Raw genomic sequence first — 15,772 nt, 5'->3', positions numbered from 1 at the left:
TCATGGAACCATGAACCAGACGTACAACAAGAGATAAGTGGAAATAAGAAGGCTTTATTGAAAGTCAAGCTGTAAGCAAAAGTCCAAACGGATGGCTAGACCGAAGCAGGGTCTTGCGTAGACAGAGGTCAGGAACCAGAAGGGTAGTCAGACAAAGCCTGGATCAGGAACCAGCAGGGTAGTCAGACGAAGCCAGGATCAGGAACCAACGGGGTAGTCAGACGAGGCCAGGATCAGGAACCAGAAGCAGCAGCAGTCTTAGAAGCATGTGAACACAGGAGGACCAAGCAAGGAACTGAAGCCACAGACCTCCTAGATATATGAGCTGGGCATCCAGCTCCTCCCAGTGGGAAGGAGAAGCCGCAGGGTGGGAGGCTACAAGAAACCCAGAAACCAAGATGGCCGCCAGCACATGTCAAACGAAGGAGAACAGTAAGAAGGTAAGACCATGACAGTACCTCCCCCTCAAGGGCCCCTCCTCCGCGGAGTAAGGAACGGTTTCTGAGGGAAGCGTGCGTGGAAGGCTCGGAGCAAAGCAGGAGCATGGACATCTGTGGAGGGAACCCAGGAACGCTCCTCTGGACCATAACCACGCCAATGGACCAAAAACTGCAACCGACCGCGGACCAGGCGTGAGTCCAGGATATTGCTCACCTCATATTCCTTACGATTGCCCACTTGGACCGGACGGGGCCGAGGAACCGAGGAAGTGAAACGATTACACACCAATGGCTTCAACAGGGAGACATGAAACACGTTGGAGATCCGCATGCCAGGAGGAAGCGCAAGGGCATAGGCTACCGGGTTTACCCTGCGAAGCACTCGGAAGGGACCAACAAAGCGAGGCGCCAGCTTGGGAGTGGGCACTCGAAGGTTGAGGTTGCGGGTGGACAACCATACACGGTCTCCGACCTGGTAGGAAGGAGCGGGCGCTCGTCTGCGATCAGCCTGGAGTCTCTGGCGCTGCGCAGAGACCTCAAGGGACCTCTGGATCTGTACCCAAGAAGCACGTAGGACGGAAAGGTGATCCTCCAAAGCCGGAATATCCTGGGGAGAGAATACCTCCGGTAACACGGCAGGTTGGAACCCATAATTGGCCATGAAGGGAGACGTCCCAGAGGAAGAGTTCACCGCCGTGTTCCTGGCAAACTCAGCCCAAGGCAGGAGGTCAACCCAATTGTCTTGGTGATCGGAGACATAGCAGCGAAGGAATTGCTCCAAGGCCTGATTGGATCGTTCTGCGGCCCCATTGGACTGAGGGTGGTAGGCCGAGGAGAAAGAGAGATGAATCCCCAACTGGGAGCAAAAGGCGCGCCAGAACCTGGACACAAACTGACTCCCCCGATCCAACACAATCTCCTTGGGCAAACCGTGCAACCGGAAGACCTCCCTGGCGAAAATCGTGGCCAACTCTTGTGCAGAGGGTAACTTCTTGAGAGGAACACAGTGGCACATTTTGGAAAACCGATCCACAATCATGAGAATGACCGTATGGCCTCGGGATGCAGGGAGGTCCACAATGAAATCCATCCCCAGGTGTGACCATGGGCGCTCCCCGGTGGCTATGGGTTGCAAAAGGCCCAACGGAAGGTGCCGAGGGGACTTACTCTGGGCACAAACGGAGCATGCCGCTACATATGCGGCGATGTCGGAACGTAGAGAAGGCCACCAGAACAGACGTGAAACAGCCCAGGACAGCTGATTCTTTCCAGGATGCCCCGCGGCCTTGGAGTTATGGTAGGTTCGCAACAACCGAGTGCGTAACTCCTCAGGCACAAAACACCTGCCGTTGGGTCTCCCAGAGGGAGCACCAGATTGAGCCGCCAAAATCTGCTCACCCAGGGGAGAGGTCAGGCTGGTGCGAATGGCGGCCAGGATCTGATTCGGAGGTATGACCGAAGTCGGAATCGACTCCTCCCCGGACAGCTCGGAGTACTGCCGTGATAAGGCATCCGCTCTGATGTTCTTGGAACCGGGTAGGTAGGAGACCACGTAATTAAAACGTGACAAGAACAGAGCCCATCTGGCCTGACGTGGTGTCAATCTCTTGGCCTCAGAAAAGTAGGTCAGATTCTTGTGGTCCGTCAGGATGAGAACCGGAACCACCGAACCCTCGAGCAAGTGCCTCCATTCTTTAAGGGCCTGCACGATGGCCAATAACTCCCTGTCACCAATCTGATAGTTGCACTCCGCGGAAGACAGTTTCCGGGAGTAAAACCCACAAGGAAGCAGAGGACCCTCTGGTGTTCTACGCTGAGACAGAAGGGCGCCTACTCCCGTCTCAGACGCGTCCACCTCGAGGACAAAGGGCAACCCAGGGTTGGGATGCGACAGAATCGGAGCCGACACAAAGGCGGACTTTAGAGCCTCAAAAGCTCGGATGGCCTCGAGCGGCCAGACCTGGAAATTACTGCCCTTCCTGGTCAGATCCGTGAGAGGCTTGGCTAGCATAGAAAAGTCCCTGATGAACTTCCGATAATAATTGGTGAAGCCCAAAAAGCGCTGCAGGGAATGGAGACCACTGGGCTGGGGCCACTGTAAGACAGCCGAAACCTTCTCAGGATCCATGGAGAACCCCTCAGCGGAAATGATGTAACCTAAGAAGGTTACCTGGGATCGGTGAAATTCGCATTTCTCAAGCTTACCGAACAGCCTGTTCTCTCGTAACCGTTGCAACACTCGTCTGACATCCATAATGTGGGCCTCCATGGATTCAGAATATACCAAGATGTCATCCAAATAGACCACCACACACTGCTGCAACAGGTCACGGAAAACATCGTTGATGAATTCCTGGAAGACTGCGGGCGCATTGCACAACCCAAAGGGCATAACCAAGGATTCATAATGACCGGTCCTGGTGTTAAACGCGGTCTTCCACTCATCGCCCGCCTTGATCCTTACCAGGTTATATGCCGCCCTCAGGTCGAGTTTGGTAAAGACCGTGGCCCCTTTGAGGCGATCGAACAGCTCGGAAATCAAGGGTATCGGGTAAGCGTTCTTGATCGTGATGCGATTGAGACCCCTGTAATCGATGCAAGGCCTCAACTCACCGCCCCTCTTTTTCACAAAGAAAAATCCAGCCCCTGCCGGGGACGAGGATTTGCGAATGTGTCCGCATGAAAGCGCCTCCCTCACGTACTCCTCCATGGCCTCATTCTCCGCTACCGACAGTGGATAGACTTTGCCACGAGGAGGAACGGCACCAGATTGTAACTCTATGGCACAATCGTATGGGCGGTGCGGAGGTAGGGCAACCGCGCGCACCTTATCGAATACATCCCGGTATTCTTCGTATTCAGGAGGCAACAGAGTGTCCGAGGAAGTACACGGCAACTTGACAGGCCCATGGATGCAACTAGCCCCACACTGCGGTGACCACGAGAGGATCTCGGCCGATCTCCAATCGAAAGTCGGATTATGCTTCTGGAGCCAGGGGTACCCCAAGACCACCGAGTAGTGTGGAGACGAAATCACCTGGAGACAGACCGACTCTCTGTGAACGGCACCAATGGCTATCCCCACTGGAAGGGTCTCATGAGTCACGTGTGGCGGCAGAAGGGGTCTGCCGCCTATCGCCTCAAGAGCCAGTGGGGAACCTCGAGGCTGCAGAGGAATGGAATTGGCGGCAGCGAACACACTATCAATGAACAAACCACCAGCACCAGAGTCCACCAACGCCTGGGTCGTCACCGAGCCCCCGACCCAGGAGAGGACAACAGTAATCAGTGGTTTGTCAACACGGGAAACCGGGGACGAGGAGACTCCACCCAAGATCTGCCCCCGACAGGATCTCAGGTGCGAGCGTTTCCCGGACGGTTCGGGCATGCCAACCGAAAATGCCCACCGAGACCACAGTACATGCATCGGCCCTCGCGTCTCCGGAGTACCCTCTCCCCCTCGGACAGGCGAGCAAACCCCAGCTGCATGGGTTCACCCCCAGACAAGTCATCCCCAGGAGGCGTGGGAGGAGAGGGAGGCACGGGTGGGACAGCAAACGTAGGCGCCAATCTGTTAGAAGACCTCCGCAGGCTCTCCTTAAAGGAAGGTCTCTCCCTGAGTCTGGTGTCAATCAAAATCAGGAAAGAAATAAGAGACTCGAGCTCCACTGGTAGGTCCTTAGCTGCAACCTCATCCTTCAAGGCATCCGAGAGATCATGAGAGAAAGCAGCGACCAGAGCCTCATTATTCCAGCCCACCTCTGCTGCCAGGGTACGAAACTCAATGGCGTATTCAGCTACGGATCGTGAACCCTGTCTGATGGACATAAGGAGCTTCGCAGCAGAGGCAGCACGAGCCGGCACATCGAATACCTTCCGAAGAGAAGCAACAAAACCGGAAAACTCGGCAACCACCGGATTGTTGTTCTCCCATAAAGGGCTGGCCCAGGCCAAGGCCTTGTCCGAGAGCAGCGAGATCAAGAAGCCCACCTTTGATCTCTCAGTAGGAAAGGCATGTGGCAGCAACTCGAAATAAATGCCCACCTGGTTAAGGAAACCTCGGCACTGAGTTGGCTCTCCCCCAAAGCGCTGTGGAAGGGGGGCAGAACCGGTCATACCCCGAGACACCGCAGGCGCAGCAACAGGTGTCGGGGTAGACTCTGGCGCAACAACCGGAGCGGCAGTAGGAGCGGGCCCAGGAGCGACAACCGACCCATCGGCAACGGAAGCGAAATGAGCCGTGCGTTCAAGCAGGGTTTGCAACGCCACAGCGAACCGACCCAACAGGTGATCCTGCTGATCAAGTCTGGCAACCAGCGTAGGTAGCGAGGATGGCCCTGTACCGTCAAAATTCATGGCTTGGTCCTAATGTCATGGAACCATGAACCAGACGTACAACAAGAGATAAGTGGAAATAAGAAGGCTTTATTGAAAGTCAAGCTGTAAGCAAAAGTCCAAACGGATGGCTAGACCGAAGCAGGGTCTTGCGTAGACAGAGGTCAGGAACCAGAAGGGTAGTCAGACGAAGCCTGGATCAGGAACCAGCAGGGTAGTCAGACGAAGCCAGGATCAGGAACCAACGGGGTAGTCAGACGAGGCCAGGATCAGGAACCAGAAGCATGTGAACACAGGAGGACCAAGCAAGGAACTGAAGCCACAGACCTCCTATATATATGAGCTGGGCATCCAGCTCCTCCCAGTGGGAAGGAGAAGCCGCAGGGTGGGAGGCTACAAGAAACCCAGAAACCAAGATGGCCGCCAGCACATGTCAAACGAAGGAGAACAGTAAGAAGGTAAGACCATGACAGAATAGTGGCAGTTGAATTGAAAGGCGAATACCATATTGCAGCTGGTATTCCACAACTGCCCTCTGCTGCTCACAAAGTATGGCCAACATGTAGAATGTAGAGTTCCAGCGTGTGCTCACGTTGCACAACAGTCGGTGAGCTGGAAGCCGCAAGCACTGCTGCAGCGTTGATAGACCAGCTGAAGCTGTGGACGACTTGCGGAAATGGGCACACATGCAGCATGCCTTCGCTATTAGCTCTGGCAAATTGGGGTAGGTTTTGATAAACCACTGAACCACTAGGTTTAAGACGTGGGTTAGGCATGGGATGTGTTTCAGGTTGCCGAGCTCCAAAACCGACACCAAGTTAGGGCCATTGTCAGACACAGCCATGCCAGGTTGTTGGGTGACTGGCGAGAGCCCCGGCTCGATCTGGTCCCTTATACCCTGCAACAGCTCTGCAGCGGTGTGCTGTTTGTTCCCTAAGCAGATCAGCTTCAGCACAGCCTGTTGACGCTTATTCACAGCAGTGCTACACTGCTTCCAGCTAGCATCTGATGGCGGACTGCTCCTGGAGGTGGAAGTGGAGGAGGAGGCGGAGAAGGAGAACTGGGGGTTGGAGCCAGTAACATAGCTGCGGGCGGAGACCCTGATGGTCAGGGCACGGGTGATGTTTTGGGACACATGCTAGTGTAAGGCAGGCATGGCACACCGTGAAAAATAGTGGCGGCTGGGGACTACGTAGCGAGGGACAGCCGCCAACATCAGGCTGCGGAAGGCCTCAGTGTCCACAAGCCTAAATGGCAACATTTCAAGGGCCAGTAATTTTGAAAGTTGTGCATTTAGTGCTATGTCCTGTGGGTGGGTGGGTATTTTTGCTTGCTTTCAAATGACTGTGTTATGGACATTTGGACACTGCTCTGGGACAGGGAAGTGGATGTTGTTGCTGATGGTTCAAGCGAAGGTCCAGGTGCAGGGTGAGGGGCATCCGGGCCTGCGCCTTCGACAGGTGATTGGCCAACAGTGCGTAACACAGGGGAAGAGAAGGCAGTGGTGTGACCCGCTGACCGAGAATGTGAACCCAGGCATTCGGCCCACTTATTAGGGTGCTTGGATGCCATGTGGCGGATCATGCTGGTGCTGGTGTGGTTGCTATTGTTCAAGCCCAGTCTCATTTTGGTATGGCACAGGTTGCAAACTACCACTCTTTTGTCACCTGCACTTTCCTCAAAAAAGTGCCATACTACGGAACACCTAACCCTTGGCAAGGTAGATTTACGCATGGAATGCTCGGTGTAACGGTTGCGGTCCTGTTTGGTGTGGACCGACTTCTCCTTTTTGCAACCCAACTGCCTCTTCCAGCCTGTTGCAGTGCTGCAGATCACTCCCCCTCTATACTGCTGTCCTTGCTCGGCTTTTCACATTCCCATGTTGGGTCAGTGACCTCATCGTCCACCACCTCCTCTTCCACTTCCTCACTCTGCTCATCCTCCTGACTTGACCTAACCACAATTTCAGTGATTGAAAACTGTGTCACATCATCATCCACCTCGTAAATGAATGATTGCCGTTCAACACCACCATCTTCTTTAGACTGTAAAGGCTCAAGAGGTTGGGAATCAGGGCACAATATTTAAGGTTTCTCTTGAAGCGTGCTGGGCGCGAGGGCCAAATCTAATAGTGGCACTGGAAAGAGCCCCTCGGAATATCTGAGTGTGGGATGGCCAGACTTTTGGCTACAGATACTGGACTTGGTGGAAGAAAGGGTGGTGCTTAACCGACTGGAAGCATTATCTTCAGCAATCCAACCGACCAACGGTTCACACTGGTTCGACTTGGACAGTGTTGTCTTGCGCCGCTCAGCTAAGTTAGACATGAAGCTGGGTACGTTTTTTTTTTTTTTTCTGGTGCAGACACAGTTTTATTGCGCCCAGGGACACGGCCTCTGTGTGCACCATCCGCATCACGCCAACTTCCCCGTCCCTTAGTGCTTCCCTTCTTCATCTAGGTTTTGTCACTAGATGTGGTGCAGATTGTTTTACTGTCCGCTAAATACACCGTTTTCGGATTCAGGACAGTATATGTCACAGAAACCCACAGAATATGGACACTATATTAGGCAAAGATTATTGGAATTTGCAATACAGACAGTTTTCCGATGCAGGACAGCATTGGTTACAGAACATCACAGATTATGGACACTATATTAGGCCCATATTATTGAAATTTGCAATATAGACACAGTTTTCGGATGCAGGACAGTATATGTCACAGAACACCACAGATTATGGACACTAGATTAGGCCCAGATTATTGGAATTTGTAATACAGTGTAATGTTTGCAGATGTAGTTCAGTATTTTGTTACACAAAGCCACACACTATGGACACTAGATGTGGCACAGATTATTAAAGACACAGTCTGTGGATGATGTACAGTATATGTCACTAATAGGCAAAAAATAAAAATATCTTGCTGCTGTCAAACACACACAGTAGTCCTTAAAGGACTTTGGAGTCTTTGAAAAGCTTTTGGTAGTAAAAACAGAAAATGTTTCTCCAAGGAATATGTGTCCCTTCCTCAGCATTGTCCCTGAGACTGCAGGTAAATTGCTGCTCTAAAACACATACACACACACACACACACACACACACACAGTAGTTCTTAAAAGGACTTTTGGGTCTTGGAAAAGCTTTCTCAGAATAAAAACTGTGAAATTTGCTCCCTACTCTATCTTTCCCTTCCTACGCTCTGCTCTCCCTGTCTACGTCTGAGCCATACTTGCTTGAAAACGATAATCCCAGCAAATGTATCCGTTGTTTGTAGTATACTTTATTCCAAATACGGTACATCATCAATTTACAGGGCGAATTTTGGTCCGTCCAGCCTTCCTCAACTGGTGCAGTTGAGAAAGGCTGGATGGACCGAAATGTGTTCTGTAAATTGATTATGTATTTGGAATAAAGTATACTACAAACAACAGATACATTTGCTGGGATAATCGTTTTCAAGCTTCTTATCGGAATTGCCCCTTTCCCATGCAACGTATATACGAGGATCGTGGGCTGTCTGATTCGGATATTGTTTGAGCCAAACATGCGTCATCGGGTGCTATATAGCACCCAATGACGCGTTCCAGCCAGCCAATCACTGTAACGCCAGCAGCCAACATGGCTACTGGCATTATAGTGAGGGCAGTACTTACCTGCACCTTTATTTTCTGCTTAAAACCCGCAAAACATGCAGGGAGGAGACTCGAGTATTGCGCTTGAGCACATGCGGTACTCACAGCCACTAAACCCTTTTGCCACAAATAACTGCACCAGTGAAGTGCGTATAATTTTTTCTTTCTGTACGATTTCAGCACATATAACTACAGAAGTGAACTGTGTATATATTTTTCTTGTTTGAAAAGATACAGTACAGACCAAAAGTTTGGACACACCTTCTCATTCAAAGAGTTTTCTTTATTTTCATGACTATGAAAATTGTAGATTCACACTGAAGGCATTAAAACTATGAATTAACACATGTGGAATTATACACATAACAAAAAAGTGTGAAACAACTGAAAATAGGTCATATTCTAGGTTCTTCAAAGTAGCCACCTTTTGCTTTGATTACTGCTTTGCACACTCTTGGCATTCTCTTGATGAGCTTCAAGAGGTAGTCACCTGAAATGGTTTTCACTTCACAGGTGTGCCCTGTCAGGCTTAATAAGTGGGATTTCTTGCCTTATAAATGGGGTTGGAACAATCAGGAGAAGTCAGGTGGATACACAGCTGATAGTCCTACTGAATAGACTGTTAGAATTTGTATTATTGCAAGAAAAAAGCAGCTAAGTAAAGAAAAATGAGTGGCCATCATTACTTTAGGAAATGAAGGTCAGTCAGTCTGAAAAATTGGGAAAACTTTGAAAGTGTCCCCAAGTGCAGTCACAAAAACCATCAAGCGCTACAAAGAAACTGGCTCACATGCGGACCGCCCCAGGAAAGGAAGACCAAGAGTCACCTCTGCTGCGGAGGATAAGTTCATCCGAGTCACCAGCCTCAGAAATCGCAGGTTAACAGCAGCTCAGATTAGAGATCAGGTCAATGCCACACAGAGTTCTAGCAGCAGACAAATCTCTAGAACAACTGTTAAGAGGAGACAGTGTGAATCAGGCCTTCATGGTAATATATCTGCTAGAAAAACACTGCTAAGGACAGGCAGCAAGCAGAAGAGACTTGTTTGGGCTAAAGAACACAAGGAATGGACATTAGACCAGTGGGAATCTGTGCTTTGGTCTGATGAGTCCAAATTTGAGATCTTTGGTTCCAACCACCATGTCTTTGTGTGACACAGAAAAGGTGAACGGATGGACTCTACATGCCTGGTTCCCACCATAAAGCATGGAGGAGGTGTGATGGTGTGGAGGTGCTTTGCTGGTGACACTTTTGGGGATTTATTCAAATTGAAGGCATACTGAACCAGCATGGCTACCATAGCATCTTGCAGCGGCATGCTATTCCATCCGGTTTGCGTTTAGTTGCACCATCATTTATTTTTCAACAGGACAATGACCCCAAACACACCTCCAGGCTGTGTAAGGGCTATTTGACCATGAAGGAGAGTGATGGGGTGCTGCGCCAGATGACCTGGCCTCCACAGTCACCGGACCTGAACCAAATCGAGATGGTTTGAGGTGAGCTGGACCGCAGAGTGAAGGCAAAAGGGCCAACAAGTGCTAAGAATCTCTGGGAAACCCTTCAAGACTGTTGGAAGACCATTTCAGGTGACTACCTCTTGAAGCTCATCAAGAGAATGCCAAGAGTGTGCAAAGCAGTAATCAAAGCAAAAGGTGGCTACTTTGAAGAGCCTAGAATATTACATATTTTCAGTTGTTTCACACTTTTTTGTTATGTATATAAAATTCCACATGTGTTAATTCATAGTTTTGATGCCTTCAGTATGAATCTACAATTTTCATAGTCATGAAAATAAAGAAAACTCTTTGAATGAGAAGGTGTGTCCAAACTTTTGGTCTGTACTATATAAACCTCTAAAGGCTTTTCAACATAGCACTTGCACCCCAAGAACAAATGGCTGGAATGACATAGCTATATAATGGATTTTTGAATCCCCAAATAAACTTTCCCTGCACTTGTAAATCGCTTTCCTGGCACTGTGCCTAGCGTTTTCTGATGTCTCTCCCTGCACTAAGATACTGTGAAATGATTCCTCCCTATCCTTTCCCTGCACTTATAAATCGTTTTTTAACTTTTTTTATTTCACAATGAGGTTTTTCCAATTGCTGTCCCTAGAGCCTTCTCACGTCCGTCCCTGCACTCAGAACGCTTGAAAATGTCTGACTCTAAGATGGCCACCGTATTTATAGGGCTGTGAAATCACAGGGCTGGCTGGCTGCTGATTGGCTGCATGTATAGCATAATGGGTCAGTCCGCCTTCCCAGAGTTCTGTGCCCCATGTCCTCACATGTGTAGCCACCATTATAGCCACCATTTTAGGAAAAATTGCAATTCGCTACCACGAAGAGTCATTGCGAATCAAATTTTTCCTGAAATTCGGATCTAATTCCACTTAGTCTGATTTGATTCTCTCATATCAGAAGACAGACCCCTTTTACAATAACGGAGCCTATTGGCTTATGGAGTTTCTAGCACAAATGTGAGCCTAGTCTTACTTAACTTATTGTGGCAGTTGTATTTTACATTTTATACAGCAATCTTTATGCACTAATTCGGCTTACATAATTCTATTATGTTCTTCCTAAGACTAGCCAGGGGTAATATAATTTGCAAGATATGACTAATTGTAATACAATATTATTTTTTTCAAATTAAGTGCTGATGGCTTAATGCTACTTAACAGGATCTTGACTTGTGGCTGCAAGTAGAAAAGAAATAGCATTCATTTTTGCAATAAACCTGTTTTTTTAATGACTACTGTGAATGCTGCTTGAATAAAGACTTTTGGATTAGTGGTCATTAATACTGACTGTGTAAAATACAATAAAATCAAAGTGTAACAATTCTATCTGTATGACATTTTGCCTAATGGCATCATTTAATAGGCACAATTGCTTGGCAGGCATAACTGATGTCAGAAGACACTAACCACAGATCCAAAGATAGGGACTAGAGACGAGCAAATTTTTTAAAAATTTATTTCGCCGGTTCGTCAAATTTATTTGAAAAAATTTGATTTGATCCAAATAAATTTGAGGCAAATTACATTAAAAAACAGCTATTTCCTGGCTGCAGAGAGCTAGGTGTTGTAAAACACTGTGCCTTGCAGTAACACGCATACGGAGTCTGCTTTGGCAGTTAAATAATACTGAGAGTCCGTATGACACGCAGATGACAGGCGTCACACTTAGAATCACTGCACACTTCACTTATTTGGGCCACGGGGCAAAAACTGACCAAATAAATCAAGCATGACCTCAGCCTTACAGGTCAATATTAGCTCCAAGAAGAAGTGCACTCCTTTTACACCGTCGTCAGCTGATTCCACATAGATGTCTACAGAACCTGTTCTATTAAATGCTTATACAAGTAGAGACCCCTGACAGAGTGGAGAGCGTGTCAGCAGTAAGTATGTTTTGATGTCGCTGATTATTTTGCCCTTCCTCTGATCCGTTAGAACAATAACCCACAAAAAGCGGATCCTGTCTGTGGAGCATCCGCCTTCACTCGGTCAGCATTTGGTCAGTAATCCATCAGTATTACTAATGCCAAAAAAACAGGAGTGGATCCAAAACAGAGATGACACATGAATGGAATAGTTGTATGTCTTCTGTGTTTTGTACCCACTCCTGCTTTTGGCTACCTAATCAAAAGCCAATTCTGATGAGACCATACTAGCCTTACAGCTGCTACACAGACAGGATCCATTGTGCATCTCATTTTTCCTTCCTTCTGACAGATCAGAAGATGGGTTAAATAAATGATGATGTCAGCCAAGCCAAAAGGGCTAAATAGTGTCCCAGTCATGAAGTGGGGGGGGGGGGGGGACAGAGTCTGTAGGTGGCAGCAGTATCAGTGTCACAACCACAGAGGGAACGCCACACCAAACACGAGGGGGGGGGGGGGGGAGTATCTGGCCTAGAAGCTAGGGAATGGAAAAGGTCACCACCTAATGAATCCTAAGCCTAGCCCTGACTGCTAACCAAATGAACGGACCTCAGTGGTAGGACCGTTCATTCACAGGAACCTAAAGCCTGAATACCCTGTAATGCCCTGAGGTAGTGATAGGGCCCAAAAATGACCAGTTCCTTAAGCTGAAAGAACAGGGGTCTTGACTTAGACCAGATACCAGAAGGCAGGGATAACAATACAAATACAAATGAATGAGACAGTTAAATCCTGAAATAGAAGAACAAGCAGGAACACCAGAGGAGATAACGCATACCAGCTCTTCCACTTGCAAATAAAGCTTTACACCGCAAGGAGTGAAAGGAGTAGGCAGACTTTAATAGCAATGACTATGCTGCACCTGTCTAGAGGTGTGGTCATTACCATCAACAACAAAGTGAAATTACGTGCAGTCAGCCTTTACGACCTTCTAACACCTAGCCTGGGAGTGACAGTGAAAATCAGGAGGCTAAGAGTGGCACAATGACAGAGTGTGGTGGTGGCAGCAACAAAAGGAGACCACAAAGTAGCCCAATGACAGAGTCTGAAGGTGGCGGCAGCATTAGGAAGCAACAGAGTTGCACAATGACAGAGTATGGAGGTGGCGGCAGCATCAGGAGGCTACAGAGGGGCACATTGACAGAGTGTGGAGGTGGCAGCAGCATCAGGAGGAGGCCACAGAGTAGCTCAATGACAGAGTCTGAAGGTGGTGGCATCATCAGGAGGCCACAGAGTTGCTAGGTCATATATAGAGTTGAGCGAACACCTGGATGTTCGGGTTCGAGAAGTTCGGCCGAACTTCCCGGAATTGTTCGGGTTCGGGATCCGAACCCGATCCGAACTTCGTCCCGAACCCGAACCCCATTGAAGTCAATGGGGACCCGAACTTTTCGGCACTAAAACGGCTGTAAAACAGCCCAGGAAAGGGCTAGAGGGCTGCAAAAGGCAGCAACATGTAGGTAAATCCCCTGCAAACAAATGTGGATAGGGAAATGAATTAAAATAAAAATTAAATAAATAAAAATTAACCAAAATCAATTGGAGAGAGATCCCATAGCAGAGAATCTGGCTTCCCGTCACCCACCACTGGAACAGTCCATTCTCAGATATTTAGGCCCCGGCACCCAGGCAGAGGAGAGAGGTCCCGTAACAGAGAATCTGGCTTCATGTCAGCAGAGAATTAGTCTGCATGTCATAGCAGAGAATGAGGCTTCACGTCAGCCACCACTGCAACAGTCCATTGGCATATATTTAGGCCCAGCACCCAGGCAGAGGAGAGAGGTCCCGTAACAGACAATCTGGCTTCATGTCAGCAGAGAATCAGTCTTCATGTCATAGCAGAGAATCAGGCTTCACGTCACCCACCACTGTAAGAGTCCATTTTCATAAATTTAGGCCCAGCACCCAGGCAGAGGAGAGAGGTCCCGTAACAGAGGATCTGGCTTCATGTCAGCAGAGAATCAGTCTTCATGTCATAGCAGAGAATCAGGCTTCACGTCACCCACCACTGTAAGAGTCCATTTTCATAAATTTAGGCCCAGCACCCAGGCAGAGGAGAGAGGTCCCGTAACAGAGGATCTGGCTTCATGTCAGCAGAGAATCAGTCTGCATGTCATAGCAGAGAATCAGGCTTCACGTCACCCACCACTGCAACAGTCCATTGTCATAAATTTAGGCCCAGCACCCAGGCAGAGGAGAGAGGTCCCGTAACAAACAATCTGGCTTCATGTCAGCAGAGAATCAGTCTTCATGTCATAGCAGAGAATCAGGCTTCACGTCACCCACCACTGTAAGAGTCCATTTTCATAAATTTAGGCCCAGCACCCAGGCAGAGGAGAGAGGTCCCGTAACAGAGGATCTGGCTTCATGTCAGCAGAGAATCAGTCTGCATGTCATAGCAGAGAATCAGACTTCACGTCACCCACCACTGCAACAGTCCATTGTCATAAATTTAGGCCCAGCACCCAGGCAGAGGAGAGAGGTCCCGTAACAGACAATCTGGCTTCATGTCAGCAGAGAATTAGTCTGCATGTCATAGCAGAGAATGAGGCTTCATGTCAGCCACCACTGCAACAGTCCATTGGCATATATTTAGGCCCAGCACCCAGGCAGAGGAGAGAGGTCCCGTAACAGACAATCTGGCTTCATGTCAGCAGAGAATCAGTCTTCATGTCATAGCAGAGAATCAGGCTTCACGTCACCCACCACTGTAAGAGTCCATTTTCATAAATTTAGGCCCAGCACCCAGGCAGAGGAGAGAGGTCCCGTAAAAGAGGATCTGGCTTCATGTCAGCAGAGAATCAGTCTGCATGTCATAGCAGAGAATCAGGCTTCACGTCACCCACCACTGCAACAGTCCATTGTCATAAATTTAAGCCCAGCACCCAGGCAGAGGAGAGAGGTCCCGTAACAGACAATCTGGCTTCATGTCAGCAGAGAATCAGTCTTCATGTCATAGCAGAGAATCAGGCTTCACGTCACCCACCACTGTAAGAGTCCATTTTCATTAATTTAGGCCCAGCATCCAGGCAGAGGAGAGAGGTCCCGTAACAGAGGATCTGGCTTCATGTCAGCAGAGAATCAGTTTGCATGTCATAGCAGAGAATCAGGCTTCACGTCACCCACCACTTCAACAGTCCATTGTCATAAATTTAGGCCCAGCACCCAGGCAGAGGAGAGAGGTCCCGTAACAGACAATCTGGCTTCATGTCAGCAGAGAATTAGTCTGCATGTCATAGCAGAGAATGAAGCTTCACGTCAGCCACCACTGCAACAGTCCATTGGCATATATTTAGGCCCAGCATCCAGGCAGAGGAGAGAGGTCCCGTAACAGACAATCTGGCTTCATGTCAGCAGAGAATCAGTCTTCATGTCATAGCAGAGAATCAGGCATCACGTCACCCACCACTGTAAGAGTCCATTTTCATAAATTTAGGCCCAGCACCCAGGCAGAGGAGAGAGGTCCCGTAACAGAGGATCTGGCTTCATGTCAGCAGAGAATCAGTCTGCATGTCATAGCAGAGAATCAGGCTTCACGTCACCCACCACTGCAACAGTCCATTGTCATAAATTTAGGCCCAGCACCCAGGCAGAGGAGAGAGGTCCCGTAACAGAGGATCTGGCTTCATGTCAGCAGAGAATCAGTCTGCATGTCATAGCAGAGAATCAGGCTTCACGTCACCCACCACTGCAACAGTCCATTGTCATAAATTTAGGCCCAGCACCCAGGCAGAGGAGAGAGGTCCCGTAACAGACAATCTGGCTTCATGTCAGCAGAGAATTAGTCTGCATGTCATAGCAGAGAATGAGGCTTCACGTCAGCCACCACTGCAACAGTCCATTGGCATATATTTAGGCCCTGCACCCAGGCAGAGGAGAGAGGTCCCGTAACAGACAATCTGGCTTCATGT

Source organism: Bufo gargarizans, chromosome 5, assembly GCF_014858855.1.
Source record: "Bufo gargarizans isolate SCDJY-AF-19 chromosome 5, ASM1485885v1, whole genome shotgun sequence".
NCBI classification, from domain to species: Eukaryota; Metazoa; Chordata; class Amphibia; order Anura; family Bufonidae; genus Bufo; species Bufo gargarizans.
The sequence above is the reverse complement of the archived record's forward strand: the minus strand, read 5'-3'. Positions refer to the sequence as shown.